A 7,997-nucleotide genomic window follows, 5' to 3' on the forward strand; every position below is an offset into this window, starting at 1 on the left:
ATTTCTTTATTGAAGTTAAATCACTTTGGAGACATTTGGAAAGTATTTAAAGATCACAGAATCTTTATCTCAGAGACTCTTGTATATACTATATATACACTTCAGATGCCACTTTATCTCTATCAGCTGCAATAATGGGAACAATTGGAACATATATAAAGACATGGTTCTAAGCTAAATGTTACTTTAGTCTCTCCATTATGGTGACATCAAAAATAAAAAGGGGAGGAAAAATACTAATATACCAAAGAATTATTTAAAAGCATAACTGAATAAACTTCAAACAGTGTTTCCATGAAAAACTTTTTCCTGTTGAAAACAGAACTCATTAATTACTTAGGATGGAAAATCTGTTCGTTCTTTTATTTTCGCACACTTATGGTTAACGTTGGAAAATAAGGATGCTGCCTTTATAAGAACCGTCATAATTATGAAATTTAATTAACTTAATAAAGTCTTGATTCAGGAATCATGTGCTTTATTTTAAGCATTTGAATAGCTACACTGTTTCAGCTGGATTACTTCTGTGTTTATTGAAGACGATTCTGAAATGTGTGTCACAGCAGCATAAAAGTGGGGACATCTGTAATTAAAACCAGCAAGAGAAGGTAATAAAATAAGGTCAAATAGAGCAGTCTTCATCAAGTCATCCCTCTTCCCTGCTTTGTGCCATCCTCGAGGTGCCTACCCTGGATTACTTCTCCCCTCTTCCTGCCCCAGAGCAGTGTGGCTTTTCCTGGAACTGCTGTCCCAGTCTCACCAGCTGCAGTACCTTGGGTTCACCTCGGTGTGCTCTCAGAGGTGGCTCTGTCTGCCTTCAAGCACCATTTAATCTTGATTATGTACTTTATATTAGTTGTCATTGCATAGAGAGAAAATAATGCAGACAAGGGCTGCCTCTCCTTCCCTCACAGGTGTGCTTCTACATGCTGGACTACAGGATTAGGCTCCTCTTCCACCTCCTTTGGGCTGTTTGGATGCAGGTTTCAAGGGATGATGGTGGTGGTTTTCCCACTTCATCAGCTGAGTGTTGAAGGACTGGTGCCCATCCCTGTGTAGTGAAAATGTGGGTTTGAAACCCCTCCAGCTGTGGAAAGAGGTGAATTGAGCTCTTCTGCTTTCTGGGTGAAAGTCCTGAGGACTTGGCTGTACTGGAAAGAGGAAAAAAAGCAAAATCTCTGTAACTGTCTGTTGGACACCAACCCCAAAGAGACCTTCGTGCCAGTGATCTGTATTTAGTGAAGAAGGTTTAAATGTGCACCCAGGTCAGGTGCCTGGACACTGTTCTGGATCCATTCTGGATCATGTCTTATTCAATAGGATAAGTTTTTGGCTTACAGTGTGAAACCCTCCTGCTAGGGAACCCCGCTCTCAGGTGACAGCACAATCCTGACAAAACCGTCATGTGGAAGCTGCTCAGCCATCCCTCCTTCCACAACCTCAGCTGTGTTGCTCTGCACCCCAAGAGAGCAGAAGAAAACAGCTGTACAGGGGCAGCTTGTGCAGCTGCTGGGAAGCTGTCACCTCTGTTATTGACACCTAGCAGCTAGCCAAGACCTTGCAGCCAGGTAACGCTGTTAAGGACATGTAGGTGAGATTTAAGACAGATATACTGTCAACGTGGTGACAGTGATAAGGCCACAGATTGTGGTCTAAAATAAATTATTCTTTTTAAAAGTGATAAGCAGGCTGCTGGCTGTTACTGTGAAAATTAAACTAAATATAAGGGTGTATTTGGAGTTTGCACCAGTTCTGCACTCCAGTAACTCGTAGCAGATGAGTGAACCACAAGGGAAAGAGTTCCTTCTGCTGCAGTGTTTGTTTTTCTAAGTAAAAAAAAAAACCAGCAGAGTCTAGTTTTCTGACCTGAACACATCCTGGGATAACTGTATCATACACTGGAAATAAAGTTAGGACATTTTTGATAAAGAAGTTATAACCAGCATGAAAATATCAATGCAAGAAACACAGAGCTCCTGATTTAGTTGAGACAGAAATCCTTGCTGTGTGTGATAATTGCCTAAACAGACAACACTGTCAGCTGAACGAGTTGAGAGAAAAAAACTGTGGAAATGACAGAAAAGCCTGCAGCTCCTATGGAGCTTCTTTGCATCTCTAAGAATTTGTGATTACTAGCTTGAAAATAACTGCATTATTCACTTTGAATAAAACACTAACAGTGGTGAGGTCAAAGCTGAAATCAGGGCTGGCAGATGTCTCAGAAGCAGCAGAGGTACTCTGTGGGTCACCTCATCAAAACCAGAAACTCCCACAATGGGTGGTATTTCTCCCATGTCTCTAAGACCTCTTGTGATATTCAGATTTTGTTAATATTTTGCACATCTGACTTCCACTAGGGAAGAGGGTTCACTGCTGTGAGAGGAGCTGTATTAACATTAGGCAGCAACTGGTAATAGGAGAGTCAATGGATTTTTCTCAAAAAGCTCAGATGGTCTTTACATTACAATAGATGCAGAAAATACAAGTTATTCATTTTCTGTCTCCATGGAATACTTAAACACTGGGCCCAAATGTGAGCCAATTTCCTCCAATCTGCTCTTAAAATCCTCTTAATATCTGAGGTAAATAACCTTTGCTGCAGAGCAAGATGATTATATTTTTTTCTTTCTATGTCAAATAAAGAACAGCTTTCTCTAGAAGTCATTTATATATTTGAAGACTATTATGTTTCCTTCAGTCTTTTATTTTTTTTCTTTCTTGACTAACAAAATCCAATTCCTTCAGCTTCTTCTAATAATTTAGATTTTCTAAACATCAGTTATTTAAAATATCTCAATACAGATTGCAAACTTTCTAAGCATGGTCCCCAAAAGCAGATAGGCTATTCCACCTAAGATCTCAAACATACCAAGCACAGGAGAGTGACTCATTTTTCTGACTTCCATGAAACTGCTCTGTCACCATGCCCGAACACGTGTTTGCCTGATTTTGTAGCAGCGTGACACTACTTGCACATTTTTGGCCCCATGGTCCATCTTGCCTGGTCATTATTTGGTCATTATTTCCCACTTTGTTCATTGCCAAGCATAGTATGTCCCTTTCGAAGGTTTCTGTATGCCTTCTTGATTCCAGAGAATCCTCCTTCATTTGCCTTTGTCAAATCCCATCTTCTGATAGAATTCCAACTCCTCCTATATAGGAACCATTCACAAATTGTACAGTATGCTCTCTAGCAGCCATCAAAGTTATTAATTACAATTTTGAATAGAAATAGATGTAGGGTGGCTCACAAGAGCATGCCCTTTGAAATGCGTCCTTTTTGGAGAGTGAAGCACTGATTAATTTTGAGAATGATTTTTTTTCATATTCTTAGCTCCATTTACTTATTTTACTTGCAACATTGACACAGGAGTCAAGATAGATCATGTCTTCTCCTGCTGCCCTGTCTATTGGGATGATTACCCTGTCAAAAACAGAAAACAGATTGGCTTGCTCCTGACAAACCCATATTGGCTGTTTCCCATTACATTAGTATTCTGTGGGTTTAAACAATGTAGGCTTAAATAATTTATTCTATTTAAATTAGATTATTTAAATTATTTATTCTACTATCCTTGCATAAATCTGAGTTGGCCTGGCTTCTCCTTAATGTCCTTTGTCTCTCTTGTAGAAACAAGTATCATGTTTGCTTTTCTTCACTTGCTAGACATCTTAAATATAATCTGCTAGTTCACAGTAGTTTAAGATTAATTTCATGATTTCCTAGCAATTTGTGGAACCACATTTATATAAATATTCTTTAAAATGTTCTTTCACTTTATGTAGTCCAAACTCCTGTTCTCTGGTTAAAACTCTACTGTTGGTGACTGTTACTAACTTTTTGTAAAGACCAAAGAAAAATTCAGGTTTCCTTCTCATCTCTTATTTGCTCTTCTTTCTTTTTTGTTTCCCCCTTGCTATGTATAAATGTATATACATTTATAAAACCATAGTCTGGTTCTAATTAATGTTACTTTGTAGTAGTCATCCTGATTTTAGTTCTTCACACCATGCCATGTAGTTATTAACAGTCATGGTTTTTGCTGATTTCTTTTCAATTTCTGTGGCATTAAAGAGTTCCTGTCATACCAGACCTCATTATACTCTGCTTTCCACTGGGACAGATTTCTTGTTGTGCCTTTAACACTGCCTTCTTTAAGGGAATTTTCTGGCCTCAGTTCCATCTTGTTGGAAAACGTTAAAAACTTTTAGAAAATAATCCTGATTGATCCTTTGGAAAAGTGGAATATAGGAGGACGGGAAGGTAGTGGTGCCATACCTGTCTGACAGAACTCTGTGTTATGCAGTAATAACTCAGGCTGCATGGAAACATGGAGTTTCTTTATGGCATAAGGAAACTTTGTCATTATGGCAGGGCAATATTATGCCCATATAAATGGGCGCAGCATTGCAAAGTAACTACACTGAGATCTGAAATTAACTCTTGGTTTCTTCTTGCTCAGTATCTCTTTGAATTTTACCATGAAGACAGAAACTTATTGAGTAAGGAAGCTCTCCCAGAGCTTTTATTTGGATTTCTTTTTTTTCTCCTAAGAGACTCTTTCACTTTGTAAATTTTAAGAATTATACTATTTGCAATTACACAGACTGTTTTCTCAGACAGTGTAAATCAGAACTATTCACGTTTATGACCTTTAGGTTTCCCTCTCTTTTTCTGTTAAATTACCACAAGACTAAAAGATCACAGACTAAAGCAAAGTTAGTTTTTGTTTACTGGTATTAATAACTAGGAAAGCCATTTGATGCTCTTTACTCCAGGAACCCTTTTTCCCATTGGGCTGAAGAGTCTGTCAGACATTTCAGTAATATAGTATTTCATTAATAAAATATTTCAGTAATAAAAATACTGACTTGAGTGTCTGACACTTAGTAGGAGAGGCAAATATGGTGTCTTCACCTTTGCGTTTTCAGGAAAGAATTTCATATCTATATTAACAAAAAAAGCTTCTTCTTATCCCTTGGCCATCTCAGAGTACAAGAGCCCAGTATATACAAGACTTTACTGACTCAGAACATGATTTTTCCATATAAAGGAAAAAAACACCCTGACAGAGGTAAAGCCATGATATAGGAAGTCAGTCCTGCATTATGATTCGAAACAATTCCTTAGTCAAAGGGACAAAAAGAGTGGCAGTTCTCTTTCCATTACTGCAAGTGGCAAAAATCCTACCAATTTCAATAATTCAGCAATGGCTTCATCATGTTAACAATAAAAAATCTATCAGTATATGGCAGAGGGGATGACTTCTGTTGTTTGTTGATGTTAAATCTCAAATAAAATGAATACACTGGGAAAGTGAGTATGATTTCTCTCTTAAGGCAGTGAAAACATGGAATGCATTACATATACTCACAGTGCAAATGTGTCTCCTTGAACAGAAAGTTCAGCATTTGAAAGCAGCACATTTTAAACTTCTGCTGATGTATCATGTCTGTTTGCTTCTTGTGAGGTTACTCCATTCATGGAGCTGGCAAAAAATACTTTATTATATATGTATATGCAGTAGGTGAAAAGCACAAGTTAAAATCATCAGGTTAGGCCAGATCCCCTGCTTTCCTTTAGACTGTTCACAAGTACTCCTGGGGCACAGACGTTACACCTTCTGAACACTGCTGCATATCCTTATCAACAAATCTGGTTTGTCCTTCACTTACCCTGGATTTCCAGAAAATGTCAAATCAGCTTTGGGCACGGGATAATCCATCTGGGCAAAGAATGTGAAAAACCAGTAATAAGGATTATTAGCTGTGGGTCATGTTTCTTAAATCATGACTGAAGAATTTTCAGGTGGTGTAGCTGAGCCTGGTTCTCAGCCTCATACAATGACATAACTGACAATAAGGCAAACTCAGATTTCCAGATGGATTTGGACTTGAAAAGTAAAGTCCTTCAAGGCTTAAAGGACAATCACCTGAGACATGGACAATAGGATGTGCCAAGATACTCACTAACTTCAAGAGATGTGAGACATTAACATTTCACTTTGATTTAACAAAGCTTAGAGACCTTTACATTCCTTTGGTTGAGAAAAGGAAAATCAAGTTTGCTGAACACTGTCATTTGTTTTATTTACAGTACTGTCCAACTTTTAATCAATATAGGCTTAATACCAAACTTTTAAAAGGTGGTTGAGTAATTCCAGGACTCCCAAAACAAAAGAACTCTCAAAATGTAAAAGAGAAAAAAGCAGAGGCTAAAGCTACCATTCAGTGTTTGCTTCAAATGTGGCCAAAGTCCTCCATTGTCAAATTAGGAAGAAAAGGGCAACTAAACAAAAAGGAAAATTCTGACAGGAAATGAAATCTGAGGTTACTCAATGAAATTTTGATGTGGCAGTGCCACTGAAATGAGCACATCTGCTTGATTTTTCATCAGCTCCTTGTTCTTTCTCTACATTAGTCTTTATCTACTTTGCTGAAATAGGTCTCTCTGCAGAGAAGGAACAGGTAACTGATTTGGCAAAAAACAGCCTTTCTTTTTGCTGGGTTACTTTCCAGCTGTATCAGTGTCATGGTCATCCGTCTTCATAAACACAAAAATTATTGTGCTGGCTGACAAACCATGGAATATGGAAGTAAATCCTGTGTTTGGGAAGGTGCAGAAGGATATAATATTGAGCCTGGAATACGTTCAGTGTTCCTAAGCAAGCTTTGTTATATCTTCTCCCTGACAGAGACAACATTTCAAATTTCTACCGTGTGATAAGGCATAAATAAGTCTTGCTTGGACTAGAAAACCCCTCACATTTATGTGACTTACCCGCTTTGTAATTTTTCACTATGTTTGCAATAATACACATTTCTTGTGCGAATACAGATTTACCTGGTCTACACAACCCAGAATATTTTCAGTTGGTCACTGAAAAAAATCCCAAACTTAGAAGAGACAGCAATGCCAGGCTCTTTGTAAGTCTGCCCTATAGCCACTGTCAGCATGTAGATCTCACCAACAATGGACAGGACAGTGTTGAAGCACTCACTCCCACAAGGCAGACGTGAGCTGTGGCAGAGCACTGCTTCATAGCCTCTGGTTTGAGCTGATTCCACCGATGGGAAACAGCAGTTGCAACCCAGTTTATCGACTTGAGAGCTGATGTGAAGTTATTTGCCATTCCCACAGCCTGAAGGAATAACGAGGAGGAGAAAGGAAGAGCATTCGGTGTCTGTACAAAAGAAAATGTATTCCTGACACATGCCATGATATATACCCTTGACTGGCCTAGGTTGAAATTCTCCACTCGTTTTAAAGGAGATACAGTTGCAGTGGAATCCAGGTTGTTTTTCACCCTCACAGTACAATGAGCACAGTCTGCTCTCTCCTGTCTAGCAGGCTCTCTGCTGTGTGACGGGAGGTGCTCAAGTGAGATCGCTACAGAACGCCATTTACCTTGGCCTGCCCAGCACGTATGAAATCAAAAATATTTATGGTAATGATGCTACTGCAATTCTGCTTGTAATAGACTCAAAATGCTAAGTGAAGGCATCATGTAGTGGGAGCACAGCACTGAATTATTCCTGTGTACTGAAATGCTGATAGACAAAATAGACTGCTAAGTAATTAAGTCACTATTAGACCAAACCATTAAATCCATTGTTTGCTCTTCTAACTGCTGCTAATTATTGTCACCATGACAACAGGGGAGTTTCTTTATCTGATATCTCCATGTATTTTCCTTTTCATAATGGAGCCTGCCACATGGAAATTGACATCTTCCCAACTTGAAATACTTGTGTTGAAATAAAGGCAGACATCTTTAGATAAGAACAATTTTAATGTCAGCAGTAAAGTGGATCTTATCTAAATTTTTCATAATTTCTTTGCAGAATTATCTGGATCTTAACACAAAGTGCATTTTAAAATAGATTATTAATTTAAAAAGCTTGCCTTCTCACTTCCATCATAAAATTCATAGTTCATCTTAAAATCAGGGAGGTAAATGCATCAGACTAGCGTAATACCCTGTACCTTGTGCAGA

The sequence above is a fragment of the Corvus hawaiiensis genome, chromosome 2 (genome assembly GCF_020740725.1).
Source record: "Corvus hawaiiensis isolate bCorHaw1 chromosome 2, bCorHaw1.pri.cur, whole genome shotgun sequence".
Lineage (NCBI taxonomy): Eukaryota > Metazoa > Chordata > Aves > Passeriformes > Corvidae > Corvus > Corvus hawaiiensis.